Source organism: Eublepharis macularius, chromosome 8 (assembly GCF_028583425.1).
Source record: "Eublepharis macularius isolate TG4126 chromosome 8, MPM_Emac_v1.0, whole genome shotgun sequence".
NCBI classification, from domain to species: domain Eukaryota; kingdom Metazoa; phylum Chordata; class Lepidosauria; order Squamata; family Eublepharidae; genus Eublepharis; species Eublepharis macularius.
In genome coordinates this window covers 99,049,973-99,062,226 of record NC_072797.1, presented here as the reverse complement: position 1 = coordinate 99,062,226, position 12,254 = coordinate 99,049,973, and the positions used below count along the sequence as shown (strand labels likewise).

At 41.7% G+C, this 12,254-nt stretch overlaps 1 long non-coding RNA gene across 1 annotated transcript; it reads right to left on the bottom strand.

Moving 5' to 3' along the window:
- Window positions 1-252: 252 nt before the first annotated feature.
- Window positions 253-10,846, bottom strand: LOC129335005 (uncharacterized). The gene is made up of 4 exons (XR_008597555.1): window positions 10,402-10,846; window positions 5,215-5,350; window positions 3,583-3,644; window positions 253-485 (listed from the first exon to the last, which is right to left on the bottom strand). It is a non-coding gene; the product is annotated as an uncharacterized LOC129335005 (long non-coding RNA).
- Window positions 10,847-12,254: the final 1,408 nt, after the last annotated feature.

Below are 12,254 nucleotides of genomic sequence, written 5' to 3'. Positions count from 1 at the left end.
AATTTTACTTCCTATTGTGTCAAAGCAATTAAAATTAACAATACAGTTACTAAGCTGCCAAGATCAATTAATGGCTCTTAGGCTTTATCTATTGATCTAGTGACATCTTCAAAACCCACTGGTAACAGACTATACATACTTCTCTTCTATCCACAATATATACACAAGGATTAATTACATATTCTTATCTTCTAAATTACATATTTAAATGACATATTCTTATCTCCTAAATTAATTAGTCAAACTCTTACATCAAGGATTGGTGACAAGTTGTGGACAGACTATGCTTGGACAGAATGTACACTGAGAATAAATGACATCAAACAAATTGAAAACTACATCAATCACTTTTATTTAACAAATAAATTTCTTCTGAAGTCTCTTTAGAAATTAAACAGTAGAAACAAACTATGTGGCATTCCTCAAATCCACGTGTAGGATGGTATGGAAGTGGTACTTAGAGGGAAATTCATCTCCATTGCCTCCTGTCATGAAGAGCAAAAAGAAAACATTAGAAATGAAATGATATCTAGAATAAGAAAACTAGAAGATGAACACAAAAAGGCCACCCAATCTATAAACTTACTTGCTTGAAAATTAAAGGAAAAAACCTCCTCACATTCTATACAAGCTATTAAAGGCACCCAGGAAAAACTCTAATTCTGTAAATACTACCAAACCATTTGTACATCAGACAATCCTGACACTAATCACATTTTAAATTATTTATCGTCACAGGAAATTATTTGCAAAAAAACTCACAAGAACATAAACAATATCTTGACCAACCAATCACAACAGAAGATGTTACAGTCACTATCAAATCCTTGAAAAAAATAACAAAGCTTCAGACAGGGATGGATTCCCTGCCAAATTTTTACAAAAAAATACATTCACCTACTTTCAACTCCACTAACTGCCACATGCAACTCTGTTATGATAGGAGGTAGCATCCCTCTATCTGGGTCAAAGGCTGAAATAGTAGTTACTCCAAAAAAGGACAACGATATTACAAATAGTAAATCTTCGCAACCAATACCCTTACTGAATCAAGACCAAAAGATCTTTACCAGCATATTTGCCAAAAGATTGTCTAAATTTAAATAACCAACTACATTCACCTTGACGAGACTGGCTTTATGCCAATAAGGAATCTTATTGACAATACACGTAACACTTTAACTATAATTAATTTCTGTGAAGCATACAAAATCCCTGCATTACTTCTGGCCTTTGATATAGAGAAGGCATTCAATTAAGTGAAAATACCATATCTAAAACTTTTACTTCAAAAATGGGTTTTGGCGACCAATCCTAAAATGCCATTAATGCTCTTTATCTTTCTACAAAAGCTACAGTTAGGACCAGCAATGTACATTTGATAGATATCCATATAGCAAGGGGAACTAGACAAGGCTGTCCCCTTTGTATTGTCGAAGGCTTTTACGGCCGGAGAATGATGGTTGTGGGTTTTCCGGGCTGTATTGCCGTGGTCATGGCATTGTAGTTCCTGACGTTTCGCCAGCAGCTGTGGCTGGCATCTTCAGAGGTGTAGCACCAAAGGATAGAGATCAGTGGTGACACTGAGAGATCTCTATCTTTTGGTGCTAGACCTCTGAAGATGCCAGCCACAGCTGCTGGCGAAACGTCAGGAACTACAATGCCAAGACCACGGCAATACAGCCTGGAAAACCCACAACAACCAAAAGACACTATTACACTTATTAAGCAGATTTTCCCAGAGGATGTAACAGCCTTATTCCATCATTGTCTGACAACCAGTCACTTCCAATGGGATAACGAATTCTATGAACAGATGGATGGGGTGGCCATGGGGAGCCCTCTCAGCCCAGTTATAGCCAACTTCTACATGGAACATTTTGAAAAAACAGCTCTAGAATCAGCACCCCACAAACCTAGTGTATGGTTCCGGTTTGTGGATGACACATTTATCATTTGGAGCCATGGGGAGGAAGAATTGATGGGGTTTTTGAATCATCTCAACAACATCCACCGGAACATACAATTCACAATGAAGAAAGAAATCGAGGGAAAACTCCCATTTCTGGATACCTGGGTCATCCGCAAAGCAAACTTTCAGTTAGGTCACAAGGTCTACAGGAAACCAACTCACACTGATCGGTACTTACACAAAAACTCCAATCACCACCCCCGACAGAAAAGAGGCATAATGAAAACATTAGTGGATCCTGCAAGATGGATATGTGAGCCGCACTTTCTCAATGAGGAAATTAATCATCTAAACCATGCACTTCAGGCAAATGGCTACTCCAGAAATGAAATCCGAAGAGCAATCAAACCCAGGATGAATCAAACAACCAAGGAAAAACAGTCTCCTACAGGAAAAGTGTTTTTGCCATATATCAAAGAAATTACTGATCAGATGGGAAAGCTTATGAAAAAGCATAACCTTCAAGCAGTATTCAGACCCACCCGAAAAATACAACATATGCTACGATCAGCAAAAGACAGTAGAGACCCCCTCACCTCTGCAGGAGTATACCGTATACCCTGCAGCTGTGGACAAGTTTACATCGGGACCACAAAGCGTAGCATCCAGACAAGAATAAAAGAACATGAAAGACACTGCAGACTTGGACAACCTGAAAAATCAGCAGTGGCTGAACATAGCCTAACTCAAACAGGGCACAGTATCTTATTCCAGGACACCAAAATACTGGACAACACTTCCAACTACTTTGTCAGACTGCACAGGGAAGCCATTGAAATTCACAAACATAAGCAAAACTTCAACAGGAAAGAAGAAACCTTAAGAATGAACAAAGCATGGTTTCCAGTTCTGAAAAACACCAGGCTAACAATACCCAACAATAGCCCTGCAGAGAAGATTAGCACATCAAGTACCAATCCATATGCAAAAGAACCTCCTCAGGATACAGTGAAGCCTCCCGCCATTAGCATTCCACACCCTGGGAAACTCTTACAGGATGACTCAGCTCAACCCCACCCCTCCTGAGTAGATAGAAATGACCTGCCAACATCTTTTCCACACTGTGACACTGAGAGATCTCTGTCTTTTGGTGCTACACCTCTGAAGATGCCAGCCACAGCTGCTGGCGAAACGTCAGGAACTACAATGCCAAGACCACGGCAATACAGCCCGGAAAACCCACAACAACCATCGTTCTCCGGCCGTGAAAGCCTTCGACAATAAATCAGGGCCTTATTTTGGAAATATGAGAATTATTTTTGAAGGGTTTCAGGGGACTCAATTTACATTCCTGGCTGTGAGGCTGATACTTTGTTGATTCTACCACTGTAAAATCTCTTCTAGAAATCCCCTCATCAGTTTTATTATTGAACACACTTTAATAGCATTCTTTTCCATATTCTTAAAACTGTAATTATTTGTGTCCCTTTAAGGCAGAAAATCCATCTGTTTTTATGCTGGGAAATATCCTTACAACATTATATATAATATTTTTAAGCAGCAGAACTTTTGAGCAACAATCATATACAGAAGTATGCTAAATCCATAACAAATCCCTAATTGCAAAAGCATAAAGAACAAGAAAGAAACACAGTATGTGTGCAATATACCATGTTAATGGTGGTGGTAACTTTTCTTATATTCCTGTATATCATTAGCAGCTTTCCCATTCCTGAAAGAGGTATAATTTAGTTAAAAGAATTGCCTTGATTTCAGATTAAAACAACTTCATTGATATAATAGGTAGCTAAGATGGCCAAGCCCCAAGCCACTTACAATTCTGGTGGCAGGAGAATTTTTTTTTAAATGTAGCCATCTGTACTTATTGGAATTTCTTACTGGAAGTGACAGAGGGTAGCTCTAGGAATTGCCGAAAACAATGGTTTTATCATAGAGTCTCTGGCAATTTCTAGAGCTACTCTTTGTCACTTCCAGTAACAACTTCTGATAAGCACATGAGGCTGCATTTAAAAACATCTTTTGCTATGCTGCTCCCCCCCAACTCTCACGCTGGTGCCTGGCAACCCTATATCTAGCCCATATTTTGTTTCTTTCTCAGAGCAGACCTGGCATTACCTTGAACACAACTCCATAAATTTAAATATAGCAAAACAGACTGTGAAGAACGATGGTCAGTGATCAAGAAATACTAAAAACTCCATCCCCGAGAGTATGGGAGTTACCAATTATTTCTATGACAGTAAAAATGCATGAAAAGAGATTAAAAAGTCGGTGCAGAATGCTGCCACTTGTTTATTATCAGGAACTAGGAACAGCATGAATATTACTCCTTTTTGCAGTCACATGACTGGCTGCCTATCAGCTACCAGGCTCAATTCAAGATATTGGCTGTCACATACAAAGCTCTTCATGGCCTTGGTCTGGCATATGTATGGGATTGCCTCTCTCCCTATGTTCTGCATGACAGCTTTGGTCATCTCAACAGGGCCTTCTTCAGGTGCCACATTACATATGGGCAAAAGCTACCCCATAGAATGACCTACCTGAAGAGGTCAGGAAAGCTCCCACTCTCCTGGCTTTCCACAGATGATGCAAGACTGAATTCTTCAAGAGAACTTTTTACTCAGATAGGAAGGCTGTAGTGTCAGATAGTGGTCTCAAAGAGATGCACAAGTAAAGGGATAGGGATTAGGGACTATACATTTTACTTCTATGTATTGTCTATTGCTGTAAGTATAACCCTAATGGAGAAGGCAAGCCTAGGCCTGCTGGCAACTTTGGAGGGAGAATTCTCACCCTCCTCCCCACTGGCCTTTCCTATTGCCGCTTAGCTGGGTGGCGGGAGAAAAGGTTTCTAAAGGACAGCTCCACCCAAAAGAGGAGGACAGTTGTTTTGTTTTTGTAGTGCCAGGTGAAGTACTGTTGGTCACTTGAAATTAAGGAAGTGGTCTCAAAGAAATGCATAATGAAAGGGATAAGGTCTATAGACTTTACTAATCTACTGTCTGTTGTAAACCTGATCCTACTGGATAGTTTATATGTTGCTTAATATGCCAGGCTTGGAATTGCTTATGCTCTGTTTAGCATTTCTTCCGCTCTGTATTAGATACCCGCTAGTTTTAAAGCTTTGCAAATTTGCATTTATATAACCAATTTACATTGTTCATTGAAATCCCTTTGAAATTGACTACTGACTCATGCTGGGTCTTCTGACTTTTAGTGAGAAAGGCGGATTATAAATGTAAACAAACAAATAAATAATATCTATTTGAATACATTACCAATGTTATCCCAATTTACAGCTGCCATTTCTTCCAGAGGAACTGATCTCTGTAGTCTGGAGATCCATTGTAATTCATGGAGAACACTTTTAAAGAATATTGTTGCATATGTAATCCTTTGATGTGGATGAAGTCACTGTTCAAATATGGAAGAAGGAGGCAAGAGCAGTGTGGTTTAGCATTATCTTCACTGTAAAGCATAAAATAGTGGATGCATTCAACATGGCAGCTTAATTAAGTTTTCAAGGCATGGTTTTATTTTTTCTTATGGTGTTCCAAGGTGCCCTGGCCCCTGGATCACAGTTAGGCAACCTAGGGAAATTTTCCCAAGCCTCTAGAAATCATTGGGTAAAGAAGGACTTCAGCTACAAATGTGCTGAAATCTAATTAATGCAACACTACTCAAAAGATTACTTTCAAAACGTTTAACCCATGTTCTATATTTCTATGCCCCAGAACTCCATGAGAATCATTGGCAGAGCCCTTACAGCAGTGTATAGCAGTTGGAAAGATGTACTTTAAATTATTAGGACAATTACTGAATACCTGCTCTGCCTTGTATTTGGTTTTGCTTTGTTACCTTAAAAATAATACTGGCATATAGTAGTCAGTTTGCTGACCTCAGTTAACATTTTGCACACACAGGCAAATCATCTTCCAGTTTCAAACATTTGAATATGTAAAATATAGCATATAGAATACTAACATGTTTGGGAAAGGAAACTGGATGCCATTGAACAATTTATGAAGCAATGGTTTCCCTTCTTTTTGTACTGGAATAAGACTCTGCCTAATATAAACATCTGACAAGAAGTTCTTAAATTGATTCAATAGGGTAGCTATTAATAACTCAATATATCAATTTTGTGTAGTCTAGAGTGCTGATTGCCTATATTTTAGAGTGTGTTTTTCTAAGGATTTTTTGCCATGTTTGGTACTTTTATAAATATTTTTACTTTTATTTTTAAAATTATGTTTATACATAAATTATGTTGAAGATGGATGTTCCCTTTAGATACCATTGCAAAGAGCTATTGTTAATCTGAGATTTTAAAAGGCTACTCAAGTATAATGAATTTTTCCAATGCTTTTATTTTATTTACAATATTTGTATCTTGCTTTCCAATAGTTATTCACAAAGTGGTACACAGAATAAAATATAAAACAGAAATTAGTACCAAAAGCAATCGGTTAAAACTAAGAATTAATCACAGGAAAAAAATAAGATAAAACAAAGCAGCAAAAATTAGAAACCCTAGAGAAACGAACTCCAGTTAACAGAGGAATTTGTCTCAAAGTCATGGTGGAACTAGAATTTCTGCCTACAAAAGAAGGAAAGTTGTGGGGCTAAATGCATTTCCCTGTATGCAGGAGTGACAACTGAAAAAGGCCAGCCCATTGCAGATGCCAGTCTTGTGTTCTCCAAAGGTGACACCTTGACAGGCCTCATTGGCTGATCTGAAGCATGCAGGAAGGGAGTGTCCTGTTGGAGAAGACAGTCACTGAGATTCTCAGGGATGACATGAATTTTGATATGAACATGGTGTCTGGTTAAAAAGATCATGATTGCACTCCTGTTTACACACAAGTCAAGCCCTGACTGGATTGCCTTGATGTTGGCTCAAGTTAAGTTCAAACCCCATGCCAAGAAGCTTTGCACCTGCCCGGTAGCTGCTTATGCTACAAGGCCAGGAAGTGCCCTTCTAAATAAGCTACATTTTAGGGTATATGACTGTCAGCAGATTCTGTTTGGTTTTGTGCCTGGGAAGTTGGTGAACTGCTTCATCACTGGAGAAGGCAACACAGATCTCCCAGGATAATGTTTGGGTGACTGAAATAACCTACTTGTTGAGCACAGAATTGCTGGAGTTCACTCTTTCTTTATGGCTGTGGGTTTGGAGGCATCATTTAAATGAACTATAGAAGTAGATAAATTGCTTGCAAGAATGGGAAAGCAGGCATTTTCCCATAGCTTGACTGCCTTTTTGGTTAGTTTTTCATTGTGGGCATCATGTGTCAAAAATACTGCTGCAAAAAAGCCTACAGATACCTTGAAAAAGGCTACGTTTGGTAGCAGACGCATGTGATGGGAGAAAACTACAATTCCCATGAGGCAGTGTGAGAACATGAATGAAAAAATTATCTGAATAATCTGTAAAGCTCTGCAACCATTAACAAGCACTGACAGTGCCATGAGGGATACAGAGACAGCACTTAACTAAAAATTTCATTTTTTTGCGTTTAACAATGTGTCTTTTGACACTTGGAGGCAACAGACGTGGCAGCCAGGTGGCAGGGCGAGGGAGAGGCAGCTGTTGCAAAGCAATATATAGGCATGCATGCACACACAATCGTCTTTTTAAATAATCAAATCAGCTTGTGCTATTTGGAAACAGACAAACAGTGTGCTGAATGTTTGGCTCCAATGATGGCAACCTGAGAACAAGCAGATGATTGAGCATCCTAGAAGTACTCTAGGTCCCAACAGTTTACGACTTTCAACTGAGCCCAGAGACAAAAGAGCAACTAATGAAACTGGCAGAATACATTCAATATGCTCTCATTGAGTTATGCATGTTAAAAGGTGGGTAGCAGCTGTCTGAAGTTTGTAGGTTGTTTTCAAGAGCAGCTCCGTCCTAACACGTAGAGCGTATTACAATAGCCCATTGTGTGCTATGCACAGGAGAGCTTCACTTTGGTCAGAACCTAGCTCCTTCTTATCTAGTTCATTGGATAATCTTAAACTCTAGTGTTAGGAGCAGGGCTGGTGCATCCACAGAGGCAGAGCCAGCCGCCGCCTTGAGTGCTGAACTCTGAAGGAGGCACCATGCCAATAGAAAAGCGCCTGCCTGCCTCTCCAGCTCCCCCACCAGACTCGAGGGCAGTGAACTTCCCAAAGCAGAGCTTTGAGTTCAGCCCCATCAGCTGGGACATTTCTCTCTTTCCTCTTTCCCCCCTCCTCCCAAGAGACACTCTAGCTGGCTGGGGAGCAGTGAGCTCCCGTCTGACCTTTTCTCCCCCTTGCTCTCTCCTTGCTTTCTTGCTTCTCCCCCGCCCCCGCCATGTACTAAAAGGAATGACAGGAGGCTTGCCCATTGGCAATAATAGGAGAGGGTTGAAGGCCCATTAGAGATAATGGGAGCCAGGGATGCCATGCCAATTTACTTGCCTGTGCTCCATTGAAATGCATCACAACACAAAAAAAGTTGCAAAGAAACTTTGGAAAGAAACTTTTTCCATAAAGGTCTCTGGGACCAGACAGAATACTCTGGGAGTGGAATGACAGCCCCCAGAGTGCAATGTCGGTTCCTAGCTATAGAGTTTGTGTTCTGGGACCAGAAGGACAGGTTTCAGAGTGGAATGACAGTCCTTGGAATAGGCTCAGTGCTCTGGGACTGGAAGGACAGCCCCCAAAGTGCAGTGCAATGACAGCCCCTGGGAGTAGAAGAAGCGTTCTGGGACTGGAATGCCAACTCCCAGAGTGCAATGACAGCCCCTCAGAGCAGAATCTGTGCTCTGGGAAGGAATGACAGGTTGCACAGTGGAATGACAGCCCCTGGTAGTAGTAGAAGCATTCTTGGAGTGGAATTACAGGCACTACAATGGAATGACATCCCTTGGGAGTAGCAGAAGTGTTCTTGGACTGGAATGACAACCCCAGTGTGGAATGACAGCCCCTAGGAATAGAACCGGTGCTCAGGGACTGGAATGACAGATCACAGAGTGGAACGACTGCTCCTGGGAATAGGGTCAGGGCTCTGGGACTGGAATGACACTCCCTGTCATTCCACACCCACTGCCATTCCAGTCTCAGACCACTGATTCTCCTCCCAGGGACTGTCATTCCACTCTGGGGCCTGTGTTGACAGATCAATGTGTGTTTGAATTTATTTATGTATTTTTTGCAGTGTAGTTAAGAAAACATACATTGTGTCACTGATGTCGCTTGGAGATGCTCTGGTATTTGGGCAAACTACAAGTTTTTTGCACTCAAAATGATAGTTTGACCAAAAATGATTTACATTTATACTGTCTGTGTGCTATAGTGGGTCTTGATAATTTGAGCTAAGGAACTGGTAATGAGCACGGGGGCTTTTCTGTGTGTGTGTGTGGGTGGGAAGACTTTCTATACATTCTTATCTGGCCATGATGACTAAAGGGAATCTCCATATACTGAGGTAGCAAACCTCTGGATACCAGTGCTATTCTCATACTTATTTAAAAAATTAAAAATTAAAATTTAAATTAAGAAAAAAATTAAATTAAAAATGTAAAAAGTTTCAAGTTTGGTGCTTTTCATTTTTCCTACATTTCTTCTGATTTTTAAAATTGGTTGGGGGCGGGGCGCAAGTAGGCATCTCACCTCAGGTGCCAGAAACCCTGTCACCGGCTCTGGTTAGGAGGGGGAAATATTTCCCCCCCCTCATACTTTTATAACCCTTATTATGATCCCTGTCCCTATTTATATTTCATCTAAAGTGTTTCCACTCCTATTTTAATGATTGTGGCTGGTTTTGGTAGACCTGATGGTCTCATTTTGCATGGTTCAGCTTATGATTGACTCCTGTGGCTTCCAGATACCTTTCAGTATCATCCATTCCTCTGACATATCAGAAGGGAGTAATTTGAGACATTAGACCTTCTTACTTACTGAAAACCATCCAGAGAGCAACAGGACAGAAACCTGCTTTAAGTATGTTGATCAGAATCTCTACCTTAACTACTTTATGGCTTAAATGGGCACAGACACACAGACACAGACAAACATATATAAAATCAATCAGAGTACAGGAAACAATCATTGGTCAAAGAAGCCCACACTGACATTTTCAAGCCAATTAACACACATAAAATGTGACGTATAGTTCTGCAGATATGCAATGGAGATTTTATTTGTTTTGTCTTTAGGATAAGGTATTAAGTGTCTGGGGTCTGGGCCTCAGCCCCCGGACTTGCTGGGAGGGAGGCAACTGGGAGACAGCAGCCCTGCCGCCCCAGCCAGCAACCAGGGTCAGAACCCACCTACACCCAGGGAAAGGGGCAAAGGGCCAGGGCCTCAGAGGGCTAGAGGAGGCAGAGAGGCACCAGCTAGACCCACCCTCCAGGGGGGTGATAGGGGGCTCAGCAGAGCAGAGGGCAAAAGCAGGGAGACTAGGGACCCAGCAGCTGCCCAAACAGAGCTCTTACCTGGCAGAGAGGAGAAGCAGCCACAGCAGCTCAGAGCCATGCCCCAGCCTCCACCTCAGCCTGAAGACAGCAACCTGGCTTAGGAGATGCTCAGAACCAAGCCCCTCCAGGTGAAGCTGCTGAAGGCATTCTGTGGGAAGAGCTGGGCAGCCAGCCAAGTGGCCACAGCTGGGCCTACCTTCAGTAATCAGCTCAGCCAGAGAGGCCTGGCAGCCAGCCTACATGACGCAGCTGTTGCTGATCCAGGCAGAACAGCCAGCTACCCCAACTGCAGCAGCTTGAGACAGCCCAGGCCAACGCTGGAAGGCCAGGGAGGGGTGTGGCCTGGCAGGCAGGACCTGCAAGGAGGGTAGAGCGGTGAGAGAAGGCCCTATAAAGGCTGGCTGGGGAGAGCTCTGAGGTGGTGGGTGTGAGTAAGGAGTGATGGTGTAGAGCGAAAGGGGAGCGAAAAGGGAGGCTTGGAGGAGAGTTCTGGGAGGAGATGATGGAGGATGCAGGGGGTGAGCATGCCAGGTTCAGCAGGCCAGCAAGTGGACTGAGAGGGAGTCTGGGTGATGTATACCGCCCCTCCTTCCACAGAGCAGGGTCCTGCAGCATCCCTGGTACTCCTCTGATGTCAGGGCCGGCCTAGCCGGCGCCCCGCCCAGCGGCATCAGCAACAAGTTCTGACATTAAGAGCATTTGAGAAGCAGTGGCTGAAATCAGATCTCCTAACAGAGAATTCAACTCTAACAATTTTAACCAAGCTGCCAAGAGGAAGATTTTAAGGCTTGTTCTTTTTTGGAGTGTTCAGCACAGAAAAATTTTCTTTGGAATAACAATATTAAGAGATTTGGGTGGAGGTTCTCAATGAAACATAAAAAGCTGTTTGGAAGCTCTTAAGAGTTCATGAGGGGTTACCTGACTTGGCATAAAGAGATCTTATGTGCGCTGCAATTCTGAGAACCTGCACTTCTCAAGTTTCACAGCTTAGTGGTCAATAAATCAACCCTTCCCCACAGTGCTTATTTAACTATTTCAGCAAAACTGAATGCAGAGCACAGGGGAAGAAAAACAACCAGGAGGATAGCTGACCTTGAGTGCATGTTCGGCTGAACACTCCAAAAGGAATCAAATGTGTTTGATTATATTATGAAGCAATTTGTCTGGCTTGGTTAAAAGACTGGATAACGCTAAAAGACTGAGAGGAGTTAGCCGTGTTAGTCTGTAGTAGCAAAATCAAAAAGAGTCCAGTAGCACCTTTAAGACTAACCAATTTTATTGTAGCATAAGCTTTCGAGAATCAAGTTCTCTTCGTCAGATGCATGATCCGAACTGGTCAAATACAGAATTTGACCAGTTCGGATCATGCATCTGACAAAGAGAACTTGATTCTCGAAAGCTTATGCTACAATAAAATTGGTTAGTCTTAAAGGTGCTACTGGACTCTTTTTGATTTTGCTAAAAGACTGGAAATTGCTGGCTTTGGAGGGACATAAAAAAATTGTTTGGATGGCATGCCTAATTGTGGTACAATAAAGTTAAAGCGGACTCTATGTTTTTGCATCACTATATCAGAAGAAGCCTTTTCACAATCTGGAAGAAATATAAGGATTACATGGAAAGTGGCATCCCCTCATGGGTGGTACCATATGAAGTAATAGATCCGAGAACTGTCTATAATGAACAATGTTTAACTTATAAAGAGATAATGTTGATGGAACATAGAATATTAAAAATAAAGACACAAGAAGAGTTATCTCCTCATTATGGATGGTTTCAATATAGGCAAATCAGGGATCTTTACAACTCGGATTGTTTAAAGGGAGGAATAAGATAGAAAAACTCGGAGTTAGAAGAAGTGATTTTACAAG